General features: G+C 39.9%; 1 protein-coding gene across 1 annotated transcript in view; it reads right to left on the bottom strand.

Moving 5' to 3' along the window:
• Positions 1 to 24,764, bottom strand: part of SVEP1 (sushi, von Willebrand factor type A, EGF and pentraxin domain containing 1) — a 182,160-nt gene that overhangs the window by 121,722 nt on the left and 35,674 nt on the right. The gene's annotated exons all lie outside the window — the stretch shown is intronic.

Below are 24,764 nucleotides of genomic sequence, written 5' to 3'. Positions count from 1 at the left end.
GGCACAAAAACAGAAATATAGACCAATGGAACAAGATAGAAAGCCCAGAGATTAACCCACGCACCTATGGTCAACTAACCTATGACAAAGGAGGCAAAGATATACAATGGAGAAAAGACAGTCTCTTCAATAAGTGGTGCTGGGAAAACTGGACAGCTACATGTAAAAGAATGAAATTAGAACACTCCCTAACACCATACACAAAAATAAACTCAAAAGCCCTAAATGTAAGACCAGATAGTATAAAACTCTTAGAGAAAAACATAGGCAGAACACTATTTGACATAAATCACAGCAATATCTTTTTCGATCTGTCTCCCAGAGTAACGGAAGTAAAAACAAAAATAAACAAATGGGACCAAATTAAACTTGAAAGCTTTTGCACAGCAAAGGAAACCACAACAAAACAAAAAGACAACCCACAGAACGGAAGAAAGTATTCGCAAATGATGTGACTGACAAGGGATTAGTCTCCAAAATTTAGAAACAGCTCAAGTGGCTCAATATCCAAAAAACAAACAACCCAATCAAAAAATGGTCAGAAGACCTAAATAGACATTTGTCCTAAGAAGACATACAGATGGCCAAGAGGGACAAGAAAAGATGCTCAACATCACTAATTATTAGAGAAATGCAAATCAAAACTACAACGAGATTACCTCACACCAGTCAGAATGGCCATCATCAAATGGACAGTAAATGCTGGAGAGGGTGTGGAGAAAAGGGAACCCTCCTACACTGTTGGTGGGAATGTAAATTGGTACAGCCACTATGGAGAACAGTATGGCGGTTTCTTAAAAAACTAAAAACAGAGTTACCATATGATCCAGCAATCCCACTCCTGGGCATTTATCTGGAGGAAAACATGGTTCGAAAGGATACATGCACACCAATGTTCATTGCAGCACTGTTTACAATAGCCAAGACATGGATGCAACCTAAATGTCCATCAACAGATGAATGGATAAAGAAGACGTGGTACATATGTACAATGGAATATTACTCAGCCATTAAAAAGAATGAAATAATGCCATTTATAGCAACATGGATGGACCTGGAGATTATCATACTAAGTGAAATAAGTCAGACAGAGAAAGACAAATATCATATGATATCGCTTATATGCAGAATCTAAAAAAAATGATACAAATGAACTTATTTACATAACAGAAACAGACTCACAGACTTAGAGAATGAACTTATGGTTACCAGGGGGGAAAGGTAGGGGGAAGGGATAGACTGGGAGTTTGGGACTGACATGTACACACTGCTATATTTAAAATAGATAACCAACAAGGACCTACCGTAAAAAAAAAAAAAGTTAAAAATTTTTAAAAATTAAAAAAAGGAAAACAGAACAAGAAGATAAATAGCAGAAAGAACTTATAACAAAATGTCCTTAACTAAGGTAATGGAAATAAAACCAAATATATCAGTTATCATCAATAATAGTAATGGGTTAATTTAACCCTGCTGATAAGATATAAACTTAAAAACAAGCCAGAGATACAGGTTAAAGATAGTTGGATGTAAAAATATATGTTAAATATTTCAAAAAATTTTCAGGAAGCAAACAAATTACTACCTTAAGGAGAAATAAAAGCTTAACACATAAAGAGCATTTTCTAATATATGAAAAAGATAGGAATACTTCAATAGAAAAGTTGACAAAGAACAAAAGCTGGAAATTTACTAAAGAAGAAATGAAAATGACCTATAATCGTAGGATACACTGTCTAACCTCTCTTATAATGAAAAATGCAAATTGATGACTACTTTTTACTTTGGAAAAATTTTTAATGGATGTTAGTACCCATTGCTGGCAGGCATGTGGGCAAACAGGCCCTCTCCCACTCTGTAGGGCAACCTGAGGGTAGACACCAAAAGCCTCAAGTGGAGCTTTCCCTTTGATATAGCATTTCATTTCTAATAATTTGTCCAAGTGAAAGTAAACATTTTTTACCTACACATATAAGTATGTATAATTATTGTCTGTCATTACACAGCACTGGAAACCAAGACAAATATCGAGATGGGGGGTTTGTTAAATTCTTATGACAAATCCATCAAATGGTATATTAGCCATAAAAATGGAATTCTTGACATGGAAGGTCAATCAAATTGTGTAGTTGAGTGTAAAAAAAAGCATGTTTCAAACACCATATGTATTGTATGATCTTCTGGCTAATGAATGCATAAAATTCTATAATGTTATGAATACATGGCATATACTCATGGTAGAATTATGAGGCTTCCAAGTTTGTTTATTTTTGCTGATTTACATTTTGTTTTGTTATACTGAATAGGTATTGTGCAAAAACATTAAAAGTAAATAAAAATTATACATAAAAGAAAGTCATTGTCTCAAATGCTGTATTTCATTTCACAGTTATTGGTTCTCTGACTTCAGAGATCACTTTGATTCCTACTTCTCCCTCCATCTCCTTCAATATCCAAATTGAAATCATGTTGTTTGGGTTTTACTCCTTAAAAACCCTCTGCATTTCGCCTATCCCTCCATCTGCATCGCTCTTATCTTAGACAGGAACTCATTACCTCTCTTCCAGGTTTTTACAAAGTCCTTTCACTGGTTCCCTCAACCTTCATCTCTACTCTTTAATCCATCTTAGATGTTGCTGTCTGAACATCTTTCTAAAATATAAATGTGATCAAAGCACTTTCTACCAAAAACTGCAACAACAGGATGAGGCCCCCTGTCTTTACTCTGATCTATTGGGTTGGCCAAAAAGTTCTTTTGGGTTTCTCTGTAATTCTTTGATCCATCTATAACTTTCCTGCCTGTCTGCTACAATGAACCAGTGAACTCCATATCCTGATCAGAAGCTGCTTCAGAATCAAGCACAGACTAGTTTTGCACCACACCTCCCCCACCTCAGTTTACTGGACTTGGGAGTTTGACCAATTTACTTAATTTTTCTGAGACTTTGTTTCTTCGCGTGTAATATTAGTAGTACTTACCTTATAAATTTGTTGTTAGGATTAATTGAAATAATGTGAGTAAAGCAACAATGCCGGGCATGTAGTTGGCATTCAGTAAATGTTAGAATAATGTCCCCAACTCTTAATTTTCTCAACTATAAAAGAGACAGTTATACTTCTTTTATGGCTTGTTGTGCCCAGTAGATGCTTTGGAGCTTGGTAAATATTATCTCCCTCTCTTTCCCTTTCCTATCTTCCACTTAGCTTCTGCCTTGGCATATGCTTTCCTTTCTCTAAATGAACCTCCAGTATCCTTCAAGACTAACTTGTTCTTCAAAGCTTCTCTAACTTTTTCAGACAGATACTGTTAACTTCATTTCTGTGCCCCAGAGCACGTTACCCCCACCGCTGCTCTGGCACATATCACACTGTGTGTAACATACGCACTTGTCTCTTTCTCTCCATGGGGAACACACTCTTGTAAGTTCAGGGAGTCTTCCAGTCATCTGACCCAGCCATTGCCCATCCCATTGCCCGAACCAGCAGTCACTCAGTCAAAGGAGGGCAGGAGAAAACAAGCTCTATTGGAAGTGGAGGATGGGTTAGTGTGGAGGAAGGACCAAAGTCAGAGGGACTAACAACAGGGCAGAGTGAAAGGACGTTAGACTAGGAGTCAAGACAACTGAGTTGCTATCTTGGCTGCTCCACTAACAAGCTACGGGGTCACTGGCAAGTGATTTTTTTTTAAATTTTCCTACAAAATACAGAGGTTACATTTAATGATGGCTATGACCTTTCCAATGCTAACATTTGATGATTCTATAAATAGAATAATACTAAAAAGTTAAATAAACTTTTCATATGGTCAGATTTTATCTACAGATTTTATAATTTATTTAAAAAAAAATTACATAAAAAGGAGCTAATCTTACACCATTACTCTCCAAAACCTGTTGAGTAATCAAGAATTTACAACACTGGAGAACAGTGTTTTGGATAAAAATATCCAAAACTACATTTGGAAATGTATTGTGAAATTCATAATGGTAATGGAAAACAGACTTCAGGAGAACTATTTAAAGGCATTGCACAACTCTAGGGGGAGAGGTGTAATCAACTTCTTTGATTCCCAAGGGGGAAAATTCCTCATCTAAAACCAAGCAAAAGTTGAAAAGATGAAATGAACTGTGGTTTGAAAAAGTTCCACAAGTGATGGTAAAGGGCTAGGGTATAATTTTTTTCTTTATCATATGAAATGAATCCCTTCCTGGAAATGTACCAAATAATGTTTCTTAATTGCTCTTCTTGTTGTTGTTAAAATAAGCACTTTCTCTTTTCAGAAACATCTTAGCAGTTATCAGCTACTATTATTGGAACTGTGATTCTTGAAATTATCATGTGCTAACATTAGATTTTTCTTCAACTGCCAACACAATTTTTTGACTCAAGTAAATAAAAATATCAACCAGTTTGGAATTTGTAGAATATAAAGAAATCTCTGTTCTCTAAATATCAATCCTTTAGATGACTATTTTAGTTAATAATATTTATTATACAGTAACTTATACTTTACAAAATTCCTTCTTATACATAATCAAAGGTTAATGTTTTAAAAATCTCTATAAATACTAAGAGCCTCTGTTCTTTGCACAATTCACCTTTGAAGGTTAACGAAACTCTTTAAAGAATATAGTTTTAGGGAAGTTGCATCAGCTGCATTCAGGCTGTGAAGTACCCAACTCCAAGTTGTGCAAATCAAAAGCCCTAGGTAGGATATCAAGCAAGTTATCTGGGCCCCCAAAAAAGGCTCTTTATTATTACAATATCATGCTTCTTCTCAACTTTATGGATTCATTCTGAATGAGGAATCTGTTCCTACAAATAGTTGTGCTAGGATTTTGAGCACAGGGGTCCACTGCACTAGAAAAGAACCAGCTTCCCTCGAGGCTAAGTCAATCCTTGTCACAAGTACAAGACAAGGACCTAGGTATACATATGAGGGACTTTCTTTTTAGTAGACAGCCAAGATTCTTTCTATTTTCATCAAGGAATTAGAAGAGGAGACTTTTAACTGACCTGGATTCTGCACATCTGAATCTGTGTAAAATGTATTAGCATCCTGCCAACCTCCCTGTGATTGGTTAGCTCATCTGGCTGGAATACAGACTATTTGGGCAAAACTGTGAATGTAGGCAACTGTGTGGTGCCAGAGCAGCAAATAGCACCCAAGCTGCAGGACACCATGTTGCAAATGTAAACATCTGCTCCAACTAGAAAGGAAATTACCGATGGATTAGGATGAGTCTATCAAAAACGAAAAGACAAAACTCTCAAAAGACTGTGTCCAAGAGAAGATGCATCAGTGAAGTAAGCGTCATATGTTAAGAATATATGTGTACACACATACATACACATATAGACATAAATACATATATCACACATAAACACATATATTACACACAAATATAACCTGGCTGAGTATAGAACACTCAGGCAAAGTCTTTTTAGTTGAAAACTCTGTGTTCTCTCTTTTTTTTTTTTGGCTGTGCCACGCGGCTTGTGGGATCTTAGTTCCCCGACCAGGGATCAAACCCGGGCCCCTGGACCACCAGGGAATTCCCTGAAAACTCTTAATTGTCTTAAGGTGTTTACTGTCTGGGTGAGAAATGTGAGATCATCCTGAGTTTTACAATTAAAACTTCACGGGCAAGCACTTTTAGGAAAGGCCTCTGGAGATTTTAGAATTATCTTCAACTTATTTATTCCTTCTAAAATAGCTAATAACTCAGAATTGTATAAAGAAGAAAATAAAATTTACCATAAGCTTGACTACTCTGGTTTAACTATTCTTTTAATGTTTAATACTTAGGTTGATTCCAATTTTTTACAATTAAAAACAACGTTCCTATAATCATCTTTTTCCCTTATATCTTTCACCCATTAACATTTTTTTTCCTTAGGCAAAATAATATTAACTTTTCATTAGCCTACTGTCAAGTTATTGTATATTCCCATTATCAGGAATAAAAGCATATATCTTACTGTACTCTCATGAGTTTTTTAAATTGCCAATTAATCATTATTTAAATGTGAAGTCCCATGAATTCCAATGCAACAGATTTTCAACTTGAATCTAGGGTGAATCTACCTCTGAGATTCAGACATGTGTAGGCCCAACAGAAGTCTATTTTCTTACGGAACTTGAGAACCTTCTGGGAGAAAACTCTATCCCTGGTAGGGGTAATATTTAAAATGTTACCAGAGGGACTTCCCTGGCGGTCCAGTGGTAAAGAATCAGCCTTGTAAGGCAGGGGACGCGGGTTCGATCCCTGGTCAGGGAACTAAGATCCCACATGCTGTGGGGAAACTAAGCCTGTGTGCCGCAACTACTGAGCTCGCGTGCCTCAACTAGAGAGCCTGCATGCTGCAAACTACAGAGCCCACGCGCCCTGGAGCCTGCGCGCCACAACTAGAGAGAGAAAAACCCACACGCCATGGCTAGAGAGAAGCCCACGCACGCAACCAAGAGCCTGCACGCTGCAACGAAAGATCCTGCACGCCTCAATCAAGATCCCGCGTGCCACAACTAAGACCCGACACAGCCAAAGATAAACAAAAATAAATAAATAAAGAGTACTAAAAATAAATAAATAAATAAAATGTTACCATAATGGCATGATCACTGATCAATGAGAGCAGACATGAGCTGTAGCATCAAGCAGAGTTCTGCATGCCCACTAATCTGCCAGATGTTACCTCTGTAGGTGCTGGATTGTGGGATAGACCAGTGAGGCTGGAGAGAGGGTGAGATCAGTAAGGGGACATTTAGGGACTTGGGGGCAGCAGCTATTTACCAACCAATACATTTGTATTTCAAAATTTTAACAATTTTTACAACTGTACTGATGCATATCTGATGAATTAGCCTGGCCTAAGGAACAAGAGAAATGGCACATGCTGGATCTGGTAACACTTGACTTTAGCAGTCAGAAAGGAGAAAGATTCTGAGTATAGTTTGGTGTTTGTTGTCAAATTTGTTTCCCTTTGGGTCATATAAAGAGTGGTAAGTTTTGAGTAAAGTCTCGGGCCATAGTTGCCTTTGATATTTTTCTTTCCTCATCTCTTCTACCTCAGTTCAATAAGACTTTAAGGTCTTTGAGGGCTTGGTAATATGGATAATATCAGTTTCTATGCCCACTGGTTGCTGTGCTAATTTAGGACCTTATTATTTTATGACTTGATTGATCTGTAACCTCTATACATACATTCTAGGTTACTTCAGATTCCGTGATTTCTGCCACAGATGCTGAATTAATATTCCTGTAACATGTCTTTCATCATGCCACTTTCCTGCTCAAAAATCTTCAATGGCTTACAGTTGCCCATTGACCAAAAGCCATCTCTGTAGCCTGGAATTCAAGTCCCAGTACAAGCTAGTGCACTGCTCCTTACCATTCTTTCCATGAATCCCACTTTTCCCCGTAGAATTTGGCTACTTACCCGCCCATACAAGCTAACTTCAGTCCCCATCACAAGCCTGTACTTTTCATTGTCCACAACAGTACCCCTATTTCTAACTGTCCTCATTCTATCTTTCAAACCCAGTTCAAATCCCATCATCTCCATAACTAATAGTAAATATTTTTTGAACAGCCATTGCATTTTGCATATCACATATGTCACATCATTTTTATTTTTATTCAATCTCAGTTGCTTAGAACTGGATTAACCATAATTCTTGGTTCATGGCACACATTCTGACTTGTTTGCAGTAATTAAAGCTCTACTTTATATTAAGCTACTTTAAGGCAAGTACTGTGCAAGAATCATATCTTCTGAAGTACCTAAAAGATAATTCGATAAATATTTAAAGGAGTCAGTGGACAGATTTAAATGATTTCCTTCTGTAGTTTCCATAAAACCCGATTCAGAGTGACCCGTTCTGCCTGGCATTCATTCATTCTGATGATCTGTGTGGTCTCCTCTACTGCACCTTGAAATACTCCACTCATTAGTCAATTTTTCCCTTCCATATTCCCATATTCAAATGTTTGGATTATTTTCTGAATAATCTGTGTGTAAATAAAATTGCAAGCATTTTACTTTGGCAATTACAATGCTTTCGACACGTTAAATTTCACCACCTCACCACCTTTCTCCCAGTTCATCCCTTAAAGGAGGGTGTGGTGCAAAGCATCAAGGGAGAATCCTCGGATGAGAATTCTACTAATTACTACGGGTTGTGACACTGTCTGACCTTCTCTACTTGATGTAACCAATTGGAGAACTGTTTTTCCATCACAATGCATGGGTGATCAAGTTTATAGCCAAGTAGTTGTAAAACTAAAATGTCTTCACCCTCTGTAGGGATGAAAAGGATATGACAGGTAATGGGATACTTGGGATAGACAGAAGGATAAGACAGAACTTTGCCTGTGGTCTTCAACAGAGGATTAAAAAGGGGCAAAGTACCATGTTACGTGACAACACATGAGAGGGATGTTATCCAGACTTGAGGCAGGGGTGGGGTGGTCAGGAAAGCCCTGTTGGTCAAAGTGATTTCAGAGGTGAGACCAAGACCAAGCACAGAAGTGAGGAGAGGGGTGTAGAAACAGGGTGATAGCATTCCGGACAGAGGGAACAACATGTGCAGACCCAGAGGCAAGAGAGGGCAATCCTGAAAATATAAGAGTTCACACTGGCTGGAGGACAGAGGGGTGAGGCTTAGAAAGGCGAGTGCCAGAACCACTGGGGCTGGATAGGTCACTTTCAAAAGCTAGGAGTTTATTCTTAAGACAATGAGAACAATGACAACATGTTAAGTTAGGGTGTGTGAAAAGATCACTTTGGATGCCTTCTGGAGAATGATTTTGAATGTGAATAACATTTCATTCTCAAACACATGGAAAGATTCACTCACCCCCATCTACCTCTATACGTAAGGATGATTTAAGAACTTTGAGCTATAGTTAATTAATGCTTTTTTTTTTTTTTGCTTAATTGTTTTAATGTCTTTTTCTCCATAATTCTTGCTAAAATTGTTATCCTTTATTGATTGGCCATTAACCATTTTTTTTCCATTGTCTTTTTGGTTACTTTTGGTTTTCCAGAAATAAAAGTCATCATCAGGCATAAGATATGAGAAAAACTGACATCACCACTTCTACAAAGAGTGACCCTAAAGACATAACACATAAAGAACAATATCACTGTTGGATTGATACAACCATCATGGAAAAACCTGTCAACAGAGAAGAAATGATGCACACAAAAAGCAGAGGAACATTTTTCTGGGAAGATGGAGTAGATGTATTTTTCCTTAGTCCTTCTGCTAAAGTACAACTAAAACCCCCAGACGTTATATATAAAATAAACAAGAAATGACACTGATAAGAAGGCAGACCAACTAGGGACCTTGAGATTCAAAGAACAACATGGTAGTCAGTTCCTTGCACTTCCTTTTTCCTCATGTATCCTAGACATAGAGCTGAAGAAGCTGGCATCCCCAAAAACACCAATGGGGATGGACAAAAAACCCCAAAACAACAAAATACAGTTCTCTCAGCCAAAGGATGAAGAAAAGGGCAGCCTAGCAAGATGGAACACTTGTGGACAGTCAACAATTGACTCCTCTATTCTAGCCAAACTCCACAGAAAAAGACCTGTGACCCAAGCCCAGCCATACCAGGCAGAGGCCAAGTGGAGAGCCTAGACTTCCACACCTGCAAAGCTCTAGAAAAGCACTCCCACACCTCTGCCAGAGTTGGTATGGGAGAAGGCCAAGTAGAGAGATGGGTCTTTCATGCCAATGAAGAACACAGAGGTGAGGATGGTGTCTCTCTTCCATACTCACCCAGAAGTACCAAGGGGTCCCTCCCCGCCCCACTGGAGTGGTGTCTCAGAGTAGGTTCAGTGGAGAGTGAGGACTTGCACCACCACCAAGCAGTAAAGAGGTTCCTTCCTTGCAGTGTCAGTGGAGGCCACATGGGGAGCAATCATCAGGCATCCCTACCCCTTCCATCCAGGGTGGTATCAGTGAAGGCTTAACAAAGAGCATGGACTTCCATCCACATCCAGCAGTAATGAGGATCCCCTCACCACACACATACACATCAGTGTCAATCAACAGGGCAAAATGAGGAACCTGGATTTCTATGTTCACCTGGCAGTGCTCCTCATCCCTCCTCCTCTGCTGGAGGAATGTTTATCTAACACTCGTGAAATGACAAAATTGTAGAAATGGAGGACAGATTAGAGGTTTCAAGAGGTTAAAGTAGGGGCAGCCAAGGGTAGGAGGGAAGTGTTTGTTGTTCTAAAAAAGCATGTTATAGATTCTCGTGGTGGTAGAGCTGTTCTATATCTTGTCTGTATCAATGTCAATATCCTGATACTGTAGTTTTGCAAAATGATACCATTGAGAAAAACTAGGAAAATGGTATAGGGGATCTCTCTGTATTAGTTCTTAAAACTGCACGTGACAATATTATCTCAAAAGAAAACATGTAATAAAAATTTAAAAAGCAAAAGGCAGAGAAGCAAAATTTCAAGGTGTATCCAGAAACATGCAATATAGAGAAACGGTATCTTGGAGCCTGGGGTATCTGCGTCACTACAGAGGTGCAGTTGGTTGGAGGTCAGGGATATTTCTTCATACCTAACCATTGCTTTATACATGGAACAGAATATGATGAAGAGTATGCATGGTATTAGCAAGACCCGAGAGGGTATTCCTCCTGCAGAAATTCACAAATTGACCCTCTTACTCATATATCAGTTTCTTTGAAATTTTACGGTTCCTAATGAGGGTCACACATTTCTCTTTCAAATTAATCTTAGGAAACACATTTTTCCCTTATTATTGTAAATGGGATTTCATCACATTTTTAAAACTTAATGTTTCATTGATTTGAAGTCTTTATCTTGCTACCTTACAAGTCTATTAATTCTACTGGTTTTCCATGGATTTCTTTGGATTTTCTAGGTTAACAATAACATCATATGAAAATAGTAAAAGGGCTCTTTTTTTTTGTTTAACATATTAAATATTGATGGTGAAAAAGAGTAACCTTGCCCTATTAATCTTTATGGTTATGTCTTTGCATATTTCACGTTTCACATATAATGTGTATTTGATTACTTTTTTCTCATAACTTATTCTATAGTTTATGACTTATTTTAATACAACTGCTTCCATATTTTGACAAAATCTATACATTTCAAGGTTTTATGAAAAATTTCCCAATCACTAACACTATGCTGCATATAGTGATAATGGTTTGTTTTATATCTGTTAAATGATTGTTTAAATGGTAAAAACCCACAATATCCTGGAATGCTGTCTTGACTGTGATATGAATTAAAACACTACCCCAAACCATCAATCATCAATATATGTAAATAGCTTTACACATACATACAAACACATACACACACACAAAATACCGTGGTTTTAGAACAAAATTTGGAAAATAATCTCAGTAACTAGATAACATGAAAGAGATAAATGTGTGATCAGCCACTTCCTACTGTTGAACTCGGCCTTCCAGATGGCTGACTTTGATTCTAAGCCAGTGCTTCTGAGGGTCAGTAGACTTGTTCACCTTCATTTCTCTAAAAAAGGAATGGAAAATTCTCAGGAAGTTGGGAACCAAGCAGAGTTTCCATATGCTGTATTCTAATATCTAAACAAGAAATTTGCTTTATTTATTTACTCGTTCATTCATTCACTCAAAGTTTATTAAGGCTTACTCCAAGTTCATGGCCATGTAGCAGAGGCGATGAAAAAAAGAGAAAGGGAGAGAGAGAGAGAGACGTAGACATAATCCTGCCCTAAAGGGATTCATAGAATACCAGAGGAGGAAAACACCTAACAAAAATGATGATACTGTGTGGTAAATGTTAACAGAAAAAAAAGATATTTATGAGAACCAAAAAATCTAGATCTATCTGTGCCAGGGCAAGAAGGAATGAAAGGGAACGTTTCATAAGAGAAGTGAGTTTGTTATGAATCCTGATGGATAGGTAAGAACTGAACAGACAGACAAAATGTGGAATATTCTAAGCAAAGGAGGACAAAAACGCACAAGTGTGGAGCCGTGAAAGAGCTTGCAGTGTCTGAGCGGCCACCAGCACCCTGGGGTGGCCGGAGCATAAGATGCTGCAATGTTCATATCCAAGAGATCATTTAAGCCTAGTAGAATCTCATGGCCTTGATATTTATTCTCAAACTTTAAACAGAGACACAGTAATGTTTTCTGAATCTTACGTTAAAGCATTAATTCAGTTTGTCAATATAGAGCAGGTGTGTCAACCTCAGTAGAGGGTGACATTTGGAACTTGTCACAGCTGTTTGGTGTATCGTAGGCTATTTAGCAGCTTCCCTGGCCTCTGGCCACTAGATGACAATAGCTCCTTCCACTGTGACAACCAATAACATCTTCAGGCATTGCCAAATGTCCCCAAGGGGGCAAAATCTCTCCTTGTTGAGAACCGCCACTGGTAGAGCGTAACAATTTAAATTAATCAAGGACTTACTATATGCCAAGCACCATAGCAAGCTTTTCACACATATTATCTCACTGCCTTTTTATAACAATCCTACTGGTATTAACCCCATTTCATAGACTAAGAAACTAAGGCCCACAGAGGTCAAAGAACTTGCCCAGAAAAACACAGTGAGGAAGTGACAGAACTAGGATTCATCACTAGCATTCATGCCCCTAACTGTAATCCATAACTATTTATTTATAGATTTATTTATGGATTTACAAGGTTGTATAAGGATTGAATCATGTATCTCGGCATTACCAGCCTTTAGCACACTCACAGCGCCCATCATTTTACTGAGCCTGATTTTTCTCTAGCTTGGGCTATCATTTTCAAATTGCTAACCTTGGCTACCATCCAAACTTGGCTAATCATCTCACATTTAGTAAGCACCAACTCCATGCAGAGTCCATGGAACCAAACACTTGAGATGCTAAGCTACAGCTGAGAAGCAACTGTTTATTTTAAATGTAGTCTGGAAAGAGCAGCAAAATATTTCTGGGTCATTTCCTTGATGCATAAGGACGGTGCACTGAGCGCTATGGAATCACTGTAGGCAATAAAATGGCGCAGCGACAGCGCGGATTCCGGGCTCCGAGAGAGCTGGGTCTGCTCACTAACTTCTTTAGAGATGAATGCCATTAGGAAAACTTAAAATTCTTTCACACTGTTTCCTCTTCTGCCAAAGAGGCACATAAGCGGGCAAAGACTTTGCAAGAGGCATGTGGATGTGGCATGAATCATTTTAGAGAGCCAATTTCCAGGACCTCAACATTCCTTTGTCCTCTTAGCTAAACTGATGTGCCAGAGAAAGCATCTATGACACCTTTACACAATTGCCCTTTGTTCATTTTTCAAAAGAAATGTGTACTTTTCACCCCTTCTAAATCTTGATGCATTGCCCCAAGGCAATAAGTCTCCAGCACAAGTCAAAATCTTGGTATCTGGAGACCCTTCAGATTAACGCACAATAAGCAGGTCCTCTAAGAAACTTTTCTAGTCTTTCACATATTTCAGTTAAGTATCTTTCAATATTTCTTGACATTGGAAATGGAGTATTTTGGCTCATTTCTGGGATGTTTTGAATTCAGATACATCGTAGGGTGGGGACGGGGGAGGGAAGGCATCGTTCATTTACCGCCTTTCCTTTTCAACCCCCTGACTACCGTCAAAGCACATGCCACTTCTTTAGAAGAGTCGCATGAGGGCAAAGCAAGGAAGAAAATGTCCGTAAGAAATACTGAAGGTGGCAGCAGCTTATTTCACCCAGATGACAAATTCAGGGCAGGCTCTCTGCCTCGTTTATCAATTGTAGAATTCTAAAGTAATATGATTGCCACTGGAATGTGCATTGGCTTATTTAGGCCTTTTTCTCTCAGAAAATAAATCTGATTTGGAGGATAGGTTTGACTGTGAGAAACATTTTCACAAATAGGTGATATGGTAGATATTTGTCCAGAAATTAAATAAGCTAAATCTATGGCTCCAAGATTTTGATAAGAAGATATTAATGCACATTTTAGGGTAAAATAATTTTATCAAAGACTATTGAATTGTTAAAAGTTTATTAAAATTCAGGGACTTCCCTGGTGGTGCAGTGGTTAAGAATCTACCTGCCAATGCAGGGGACACAGGTTTGAGCCCTGGTCCGGGAAGATCCCACATACCGCAGAGCAACTAAGCCTGTGCGCCACAACTACTGAGCCTGCGTGTCACAACTACTGAAGACTGCATGCCTAGAGCCTGTGCTCTGTAACAAGAGAAGCCACCGTAATGAGAAGCCCGCGCACTGCAACGAAGAGTAGCCCCCGCAAACCGCAACTAGAGAAAGCCCGCGCGCAGCAACAAAGGCCCAACGCAGCCAAAAATAAATAAATTTAAAAAATAAATTTATTTTTTTAAAAAGTTTATTAAAATTCATACTATTTTGTTTTTCCCAAAATCAACTTTAAACAAAATGCTTCCAAATGAAATAGTAACAGGTAGTCTTTTAATAAGTCCTGGTAAAGTTCTAGTCTTTGGGGGGGCTTCCCAGAAATTTGAGAAAGTGAATGATTGGAATGATGGGTTAAAAACTCCTTTTGCTGGTGAAAAGTTTTCCAATTCCTTAGTTTCAATAAAATTGAAAGAGGACCTAAGGGAATTGTCAGCTGAGAGATCATTTACAATCCTTTTTTGACAATAGATAACTCATGTTATTTTTGGCATGTAACTCAGGAGGAACTCCAAGAACTGAGTGACATCAATTTAACACAACTCTTTCAAGTGCCATCTACATATTTGTATGAAGAAGGCTTTCAGCACTAAAACCTATAAAAATGAAAAACAGCACTGAAATGAATGCTGTATGCTCTCTTATTCTAATAGTGAACAACAGAAATCCATGGGTCCATGAATTAATGAACAACCCGTCTGATTAAGAGATGAATCTCCAATAGTATCTTATTTTTTATATGTAACAAGTATCAAAATGTGTAATAATGTTTGACAAGTTATATACAAGTAACAACTGCAATAATAACTCAATCTGTTAGCAATTTTGGTCACAGAAAATGTAAAAATTTCAATTGATATCAACAATTTTTGTAGCAGAGAAGTAGAATTCTGCAATCAATAAAAGGCTTTAGGACATAAAAATATGTTGCATTAGAAGAGAATTATGTGGGGACTTCCCCCTGGTGGCACAGTGGTTAAGACTCCACTCTCCCAGCGCAGGGGGGCCTGGGTTCAATCCTTGGTCAGGGAACTAGATCCCACATGCATGCCGCAACTAAAAGTTTGCATGCCACAACTAAGGAGCCGGCGAGCCACAACTAAGGAGCCTGTGAGCCGCAACTAAGGAGCCTGCCTGCTGCAACTAAGACCCAGCGCAACCAAATAAATAAATAAAATAAATATTTTTTAAAAAAGAACTATAAAAGAAAAAGAATAGAATTATGTGGTAGAAGTGGAGTAAAGAGACCTAAGAAAACATGCAAAGTTTCGGCATTAAAAAAAGGCGCTTGCAGACATAGAAAACAAACTTATGTTTACCAAAGGGGTAAGGGGGGGAAGAGGGATAAATTAGGAGTTTGGGATTAACATATACACATTACTATATATAAAATAGATAACCAACAAGGACCTACTGTATAGCACAGGGAACTACACTCAATATTTTGTGATAACCTATACGGGAAACAGAATCTGAAAAAGAAAAAAAATATATATATATATATATATAAAACCGAATCACTTTGCTGCACACCTGAAAGTAACACAACATTGTATCAACTATACTTCAATAAAACTTTTTTTAAAAAGGTGCTTGTTCATCAGTGGATACTACTAGAAGGAATCAAATTTGCTGTAGTACTTAGATTTCGGTGGGTACATTTAATAGTGCTGCAACAGTTTTATTTTAAAACATCCATACAGTACTATAGAAATGCCATCTTTATGAACCCCGTCGAAAAGTTTACAGGGCCTCTTAAAGATCAGTGAGGGGCACGTGGGTTTTCAGTCTTTAGGGGTTACGTGAGCAAACACATTTGAAGATTACTGATTTCGCAGATGTTAATTGTCTTCCCTTTGTCTCCTTTGCATTGTTATTGGAAAGAGTTACTTAATAATGGGGCTGGGGAAAAGAAGTAGGGAGAGAGGAAGATTTTACAGTGAGAAGCAGAAATTGGTCATAATCCTTCTTTTGACAATTTTAAAATATTGCGTATACTTATGAGTATCTCTAAAGGAAACAACATTCTGACTTTGAGAGGTTCCGTTCAAGATGGTGATGGAGGAGGATCCTGGGCTCACCGCCTCCCCCCGACACACTGAATCTGCAGCTACATATGGGACAACTTCCTCTGAAAAAAACTAAAAGCTATCTGAGCGACCTCTACGCATTGGGCAAATGGCAGAAAGGCCCACGTCGAAACAGGCAGGAGCGGCTGGGACACAACCTAGCCACAAACCCCATCACAGCGTGGCCGCCCACAATCCAGCGAGAACTCAAAACCCAAAGCTGCTCCCTGAGGCGAGAGGAGTTTGAACCCCACCGTGAGCACCCAACTTGTAAGACCTGCCTCTGAGAGAAGAGACCCCAAAACATCTAGCTTTCAAAATCAACAGGGCTCGAGTTCGCGAGACCCACAGACCATAAGGAACTGAGAAACGCCTCTTAATGGGCTCTTTCATGACTCACCTGCCCCAGGGCTCAGCGCAGAGGCAGTGGGTCCAGGGGGCATCCAGACTTGATGTGATTCAAGCTCATTTGCTCATCTTAAAGCACCTGAGTTTAGCACACACCTAGGGGCCTGCTGGCTGGCGGACACCATCTTCACCCCCTTCCTCTTCTTCACTCTAGCCAGCGGGTAGCATCTTTTTCTCTTCTTCTTCTGTTTCCAGCAGATGCCATCTATACTCTCTCCCTCGGCTGTGCTCTAGAGCCATAGTATCTCCCGAAGGGGAGCTTTCACACGTGGCTGGTGCCCTGGCTCTTGCGGCTGCTGAGGAGGGGATACCCCTTGATTGCCTGGCTCCGGAGGCCGGCAGGGCTTATGCTTGTGGGTCCCGCAGGACGTAACCAATGGAGAAAGAGTTCTTAAACAGCTTCCGCCCCCAAGAGACAGGAAGAGGCAACAGACACAGGAGCTCAGACTCTCTGTGAAAGTGGCCAGTTAGCAAATCATCACAGCTGCAGCCCGAGGGCCAGGTTTCTAATTAAACACACGTGTAAGTGCTAACTACGATCCTTTCCAGAGATCTCCAAGAGGAGGTGCTATCTTCATGCTCTCCCTGGCCATGCTCCGAAACGCCAATATCTCCCAGAGGGGGGCTTTCCCACGTGTCTGGTGCCCTGGTTTTTGCGACTGCCTCCCAGGAGATGTCCCTGGATTGCCTGGCTCTGGAGGCCGGGGCTGGGGGGCGGCTAGTGTTCTTGGGTCCCCTGGAATGATCGGAGAGACAGTTCCAGGCAGGCTACTCCCCACCAGGGCACTGCACAGACAATAGACTGAAACCAACCACTGCCCCCCTGCTTCTGTGAAAGAGGCCTATTTTCTTCTTCTGGAGCCTGAGGGGTGGCTTCAGCTTTGCCAAGCAAATAGAGGCCTACGGAGGTGCTCTCAAGGAACCCAGGCAGTTGGGTGCCATCTATGCATGCTCTCTCTGCCATGCCACACCTTCCTGATACCTCCTGGAAAGGAGTTTATACACTCATCTGGAGCCCCAGTTTTTGTGACTGCCACCCAGGGTACACCTCCAGATCACCCGGCTCTGGCGGCCAACAGGTCTTTTACACTTGCGGTCCCAGAGGACCGTATATATCGCATACTTTAAACATCTGCATACTTTAAAAGCTGCTACCCGAAGGTGTGAATTCCAAACAGCCTGAATCTAGGTGCTGACTGAGATCCTCCCCTTTGGGACACTGACAGGTCCTGGCACAGCCTCAACTAAAATAAATTAAAAGTAAAATAGGCTGCGTGGACAATCCCAAAGGTTCAAGAGACAACCAAGAGCTAGGGGAGGGGTGAACGATAAGGGTCATCTCCTACACGGGGCCGCTCCTTCAAGACTGAGAGAGGTGTCTGTTTTATCTAATGCACAGAAAGCAACGCGGAGAGTCAAGGAGAATGAAGAAACGGCTGTTCCAAACAAAAGAACAAGACAAAACCTCAGGAAAAAACCTTAATTAAATAGAGATAAGTAATTCACCTGATAAAGAGTTCAAAGTCATGGTCATAAAGATGCTCACCAAACTTGGGAGAAGACTGAATACAGTGAGAACTTCAACAAAGAAACAGAAAATATAGTCAAGTACCAAACAGAAGGTACAGAGCTGAAGAATACAATGACTGAACTGAAATACAATATTCTGACTTTGGAGTTTGGTGATGTTTCACACCTACGGTCTAATGATATGCATTTTCCTGTTATAAAAATTATGATAGACTGGAAAATGCACCATCAGGACTGAATACCTACCACATTCAGTGGCAAACTGAACAAACTAGCCCAGGGCAGGCAGCAGTTACCCATCCTCCTCAAGCTGATGGGAACCAGGGTCAACATGCCAGCAATATCCCCTCATAAAAAAGCGAATAGGGATACACTGTACAAATTCCTTACACCTTACAAATCCATTATTAGGCACCGCTGGGGATGTTTTTTGGGGAAAAAAACCGGCTACGCTCTGCTCAGAGAACAAGATTTCCAAATGTTCTGGTTTCTATTCAAGAATTTCTAGAGCTTTCTGTCCTTTCTCTTTCCAAAATGTTAGACAGGAAAATGTGTGTGTGTGTGTGTGTGTGTGTGTGAGTATGCAGGTGTGTGCAGGGTGGGGGTGGGGAACTGTGTGTATATATTTACGTGTGTAATAAGATAGTCCCACATAAATATTCCATTGTTACCATTTCTATTGTGTATCCTCCTTTAATGAAAAATAATATAACCGGGGCTTTGCCTCATTATCTGTTCCTCAGCCTTGACCCCCATCCAGTTATAATTTTAAATCTGCTAATCATTCCAAACTCACTGAAATGGAGTCGATGCCTGCAAAGCAGTGTCTCAAGATGTCTATTGTCTCTGTGTCTCTCAAATCCCTTCAGGCGAAATTCAGAACAGCTGCAACTGCTTGGATTTACAACAGGAGTTCACTGGCTATTCACAACTGATTATGATGATCTAGCCATGTAAAAATGACTCATCTAGTGAATTAACCATACTCTATTTGATTTATTGCTGACAAAATTTAACCAAATGTAAATATTTTGCATTCAAACAAATTGAGTACATTCTTAAAAATGTCTTACCACATGCCTTTGTGCTAAGGACCCTGTGGTGCCCAAGGCAGAGGTGGAAACCAGGCAATTGCCTAAGATTTCAATAATGAGTTCTCGTCCATTTAAGATTCTGGTATTAAACCTGGCCTCTTATCTACATCCGTTTTCTTTTCCTTTTTTTTAAAATAAATTTATTTGTTTGTTTATGGCTGCATTGCGTCTTCCTTGCTGCGCGGGCTTTCTCTAGTTGCGGCGAGGGGGTCTACTCTTCGTTTCAGTGCATGGGCTTCTCACTGCGGTGGCTTCTCTTGTTGCAGAGTGCGGGCTCTAGGCGTGCGGGCTTCAGTAGTTGTGTCTCGTGGGCTCCAGAGTGCAGGCTCAGTAGTTGTGGTGCACGGGCTTAGTTGCTCCGCGTCATGTGGGATCTTCCCGGACCAGGGCTCGAACCCGTGTCCCCTGCATTGGCAGGCAGATTCTCAACCACTGCACCACCAGGGAAGCCCATATCCTTTTCCTTGATGGGCTCTGAAGGCAGGCAGTGGGGATACAGAATGAGCTAGAAAATCACTGCCCATTAAATCACTAGTCTGATGAAGCAGGAACAAAGCAAATGGTTGGACCAAATGTAAAATAGATAGCTAGTGGGAAGCAGCCGCACAGCACAGGGAGATCAGCTCTGTGCTTTGTGTCCACCTAGAGGGGTGGGATAGGGAGGGTGGGAGGGAGACGCAAGAGGGAGGAGATATGGGGATATATGTATATGTATAGCTGATTCACTTTGTTATACAGCAGAAAATAACACATCATTGTAAAGCAATTATACTCCAATAAAAATGTTAAAAAAAAAAAAAGCGAATAGTTGGGTGTGGTGGGAAAGGGAACCTGCAGAAGCATGAAGAAATGTCTGAGGAATGAAATAGAGTGGTATTTGGGGGAAACTATAACTAGCTCCAGCTTTTAGGTCAAAGGGTAAAGAGAGGTCAAATCATACAACCTTAATGCTCTGCTAAAGAGCTTGAAGTTTATTGCACAAATGAGTCATAATTAAAAAACAGTAAGCAGGGGTGCGGCATGATTGGGTTTATATAACTCTTTCTCTTCTTTTCCTGCCTAATATTACGTTGAGCTGCATGAAGCTGCTACCTTGTGGGTTGAAAGTAATCAAATATTGATGATCTCATAAGGATCAAACTGATACTTAACAGAATTTGAAATTATATTTTCAATTGTGTTTATTTGTTGAATGTCTATCTCTATGGCTAGATGGTAGACTCCAGAGCCAGAAAACCTGGGTTCATAAATCAGCTCTATTAGCTGTGTGACCCTGGACCAGTTACTTTACCTCTCAGACTTTGTTTCCTTGTCTCACAATACTCCAGAGAGTTATTGTGACCATTACATGAGTTAATATATATCGATGATTGAAATGGTGTCTGGGATGTAGTAAGTGCTACTCAAATATTAGCTATTATTATTATTATCATCATCGTCATCAGTTATTACTGCTGTCATCAGCATCATCACCACTTCCAAATGTCTATGTTAAATGTGAAGAATGAGGAAAGTAATCCTAGAGCTAGAAATTGGAAGCGACTCCCTTTCATTAGATTCCACAGTTTTTTAGTCCTCTTCCCTTAAGTTCAATAACTAATCCTAGCAGGATGTTTTCTCAGCCCTTGAAACCTGCTCATGTAGTATTAAAGTCCCACACCTGAACTTCTGAATTATACAAAATACCTCCAGTAAATGAAAGCGAGTTATGTAGGTTTTTTTTAAAAACAAAAACAAAATATCAACAGCCTTTCATAAAGTACTGATTTACAACCAAAAAAAAAAAAAAAAAAAACTTCCTATATGGGATGCAGTTTCCTCATTTCCCAAGTGAATTGTGAGAAAAACCCTTACAGCTAGCTCTAGTATTCTACTTTTCTATGAAATTAACAAATACAATTTGCCTCAGCATATAACTTTTCCCTAATCAAGCAAACAACCTCTACTTCAAAATCCAATGGCACATTATCCCACCACCTTTTCTCACACAGGATTCTTGATTTTCACTGGATACTCATCATGTCAATATGGTATCCACCTTTAGTAGCGGCAAAGCTTCTTGATGGTATTCACCTGCATGCAGGGATCTTCCTTATCCTCCCCATAGCACAATTCCTCAGGTTAGGGCCACTAGTCTAGCCCAGAAGAGTGGAATTTACAAAATAGATGGTATCCCTTGTCTTCAAGTATCTCATTCTTGAGATAATTATTTTAATGTTCATTCATTAGCTTTCTCATAATATTTATATTATCTCACAATAATGATTAATAATAAAAGCTACCATTGATCAAGAATTGATGTGCCAGATATTGTCCTAAGCATTCTAAGTATATTCTCTCAATTACCCAATCATCTATCTACGCATATATACATGACTGTATACACACACACATATCTATAGGTACACTTCTATATACATATATGTATGTGTATATATATACATAAAACTATACCAAAAATATATATATACATAAAACTATACATATATATACACATAAAACTATACCATTATTAAGCCCATTTTACAGAAGAAACTGAGAATCAGAAAGAATTAATCACCCAAAGCCACATAGTTTATGTCAGAGGCTGAATTTTAGCTAGACCCTTCTGCATTTTTAAACACTTTCAGTTCAGTGTTTATGGTCTCCAAAAAACAATGTACCCAAGAAGCTTTTTTCAAAAGTGCAAAATAAGCAGTTTGATACCTTGAAAACAGGATTTAGAGAAAAGTGTCCTGGGTCCCTTCCTGGTCCTGCTGATTTGATGGTGGGATATGCCATCTTGAGCAAAATACTCGTCTTTCCCTGAGACCTCAATTTCCTCTTGTAGAATGAAGGGTTTAGAGCAGATAATCCCTAAGGTTTCTTTTGGCTCGAAAGAGAAATGATTTGCTTCGGAAAGGCATTGTTTCTACAATGAGGATAAATACCCAGAATGCCAACTCTTCTTAATGAAAGGTAACATCCTCTCCTGAAGCAACAAAATAACTATCTTCTAGTCATCCTTCAGATCTTGGTTTAGAGAGTTCAATATTAGTCTAACCTTCTCTGGAGTCCCTTCTTCATACTGCACTTCACAGTTTGTGATTACAAATTGATTTGTGTAGTTAGATTGTAAGTTCTAAGAAGGTAGGCACCACGTCTGCCTGTTCACCACTGAACACCTGCACGTTGAATCACTGAACCACTGGCACAGAGAAAGTGCTCAGGAACATTTGTCAGCTAAATGGATTTTAAAAGGGGCTCACAGCTGCTAGGTTTTCAGTATTGGATGATTTAGAGCAAATATTTCTTTCTGCCTTTCCAAAAGATAGGAGTCTAGTAATGAGTCTTTCATGTCATCAGAAGGCTATAATTTATTTATTTTCTCTTAGCTGGTACCATGCAGGAGAAGCCAGCGATGAACACTGCCTCCCGAAAGTGTGAAAATCACAGCTCAGCGTTCCAATACCACTTTCTCTAACCCCTGAGAAACAAATATTGAAGATGACGATATCAACATTTATATCAGGGACTTTCTGGCTGTCCAGTGGTTAAGACTCTGTGCTTCCACTGCAGGGAGTGCGGGTTGGATCTCTGCTCGGGGAACTAAGATCCCACGTGCTGTGTGGCACGGCCAAAAAAAAAAAAAAAAACCATTTATATAAATGAACTGGATCTAACTGCAATCCTGTACGTAAGGAAGGCTTACTAATTTAAGAGAAGGGATGGAAAAACGAATCCTTTTGTGCTTGGTGTTCTTGGCTGGAACCAGCAGCCAAAGTGCTGTTGTCCCCTCTACTGCAGCTCCACTGACAGTCCCACCCAACTGTGTACATTTTACAGACGGACGGCTGTGCCTCTCTGCCTGGAATGCACGACTGGTAGCAGCCACAGCGACCTGGGTAACTGGGGGCAGTGGGTTTGTGAACCGCCCCCATCCCTTCCTGCAGCTTATCCCCTGGGATGCAAGATGACAGTGCCCGGGAGCAGTGGAGGCCGGGTACAGCACGGCTGAGGCTGCTGGGCAGCCGCACGGCAGTGGCTTGTTGGCAGCGAGCTCAGTCTAGGACCACACGGAAAGCAGACATGCTGACTACGGCATGCAGCAAAGAAAACGAGAGCTTCTGCCTCTGTTCGGTGGGCTTGGACGGGAGAGGGAAGGAGGGGGCGTCGGGGAGAGTGCCAAGCTGAGCTGTTCATGAAAGTGTGGGAAGATTCAAGGGGAGGCATTTTGCCAACTCAGAGGCAGTTGGGCAGATCCCACCCTCCCTTTTTTTTCTGCTTAAATGAGAAATCCTGCTTGATGGAGTGGGAGCAGGGCCAAGAAAGGAATGATTCTGCTGGGCGAGCATGGGATGCTCGGACCCAGGAAGGATGTCCGCCAGCTGGGATCAGGGCCAGTGGTGGGGGGAGGAGAAATCGAGGGAAGAGAGATGAGGAGCAACAAGAATGAAAGCAAGTGTCAGAGGCTGGGATTAGCAGATGCCAACGATTATATACAGCATGGATCAACAAGGTCCTACCGTATAGCACGGGAAACTATATTCAGTATCCTGTGAGAAACCATAATGGAAAAGAACATAAAAAAAGAATGTATATATATGTATAACTGAACCACTTTGCTGTACAGCAGAAACTAACGCAACACCGTAAATCAACTATACTTCAATTTAAAAAACAAAGTAAAAGTGAGTAAAAGAAGAATATGAGAAGAAATGTCCCACTAGGAGAAGAAAAGAGAGAAAGCAGGGTCAGGTCAAAGACCTGGGAGGTTCACCCCTGGGAGAACCACATTTCTGTGTTATAGAGCAGACCCACCTACCTTCCAAATAGCAGAATGAAATAATGTTCACGTGAAACGAGGAGTGAAAGACCACACCGGACAGTATAAAGTAAACCTACTGCCCCAAAATTCTCCTGGTGGGTATTAATTTCCATAGGAATACATTTTTCCCAAACAGCAAACCATGGAAGAGTTGTAAGTTCTAAAAAACAGGTTACCTTTTAAGTAAAACAGAGCAAACAAAATGCTATCACGGAAAAACCATATAGTACTTCTATGTATTTGATATTTCCTAAAATATAATTTATTTTTTTAAAACAGCTAAAATATAATTTAGAACCCAAGAATCCTAAGTTGTTCTTCTTGTCTTTCTAATATAGTATTAAAAACATGAAGATCCTGTGGTAAGAAAACCTAGAGGAGATAAAATTATAGATGTCGAAGAAGTGAATTCCATTTTGAAGTGATGTCACTTTTAGAGCTTTCTAATGTCCCTTCGTGGAGACTTGTGAAGAGCTAAAAGACCATCAGTTACATTTTTTGGTGACGATCCTACAAGTTACACGTGGCCTGAGGACCAGAATCCCACTGGCTGCAATCTCTTACAGAGGCTAAGGCATATTTTGGCGATTTGGCTGTTGACTGATTACAAATAAAAGGCCCCAAATCTTCCCCCTTCCTGGATCTGAACCTAGGCT

The sequence above is a fragment of the Eschrichtius robustus genome, chromosome 10 (genome assembly GCF_028021215.1).
Source record: "Eschrichtius robustus isolate mEscRob2 chromosome 10, mEscRob2.pri, whole genome shotgun sequence".
Lineage (NCBI taxonomy): Eukaryota > Metazoa > Chordata > Mammalia > Artiodactyla > Eschrichtiidae > Eschrichtius > Eschrichtius robustus.
Note: the sequence above shows the minus strand (reverse complement) of the source record. Positions and strands in the feature narration are given on the sequence as shown.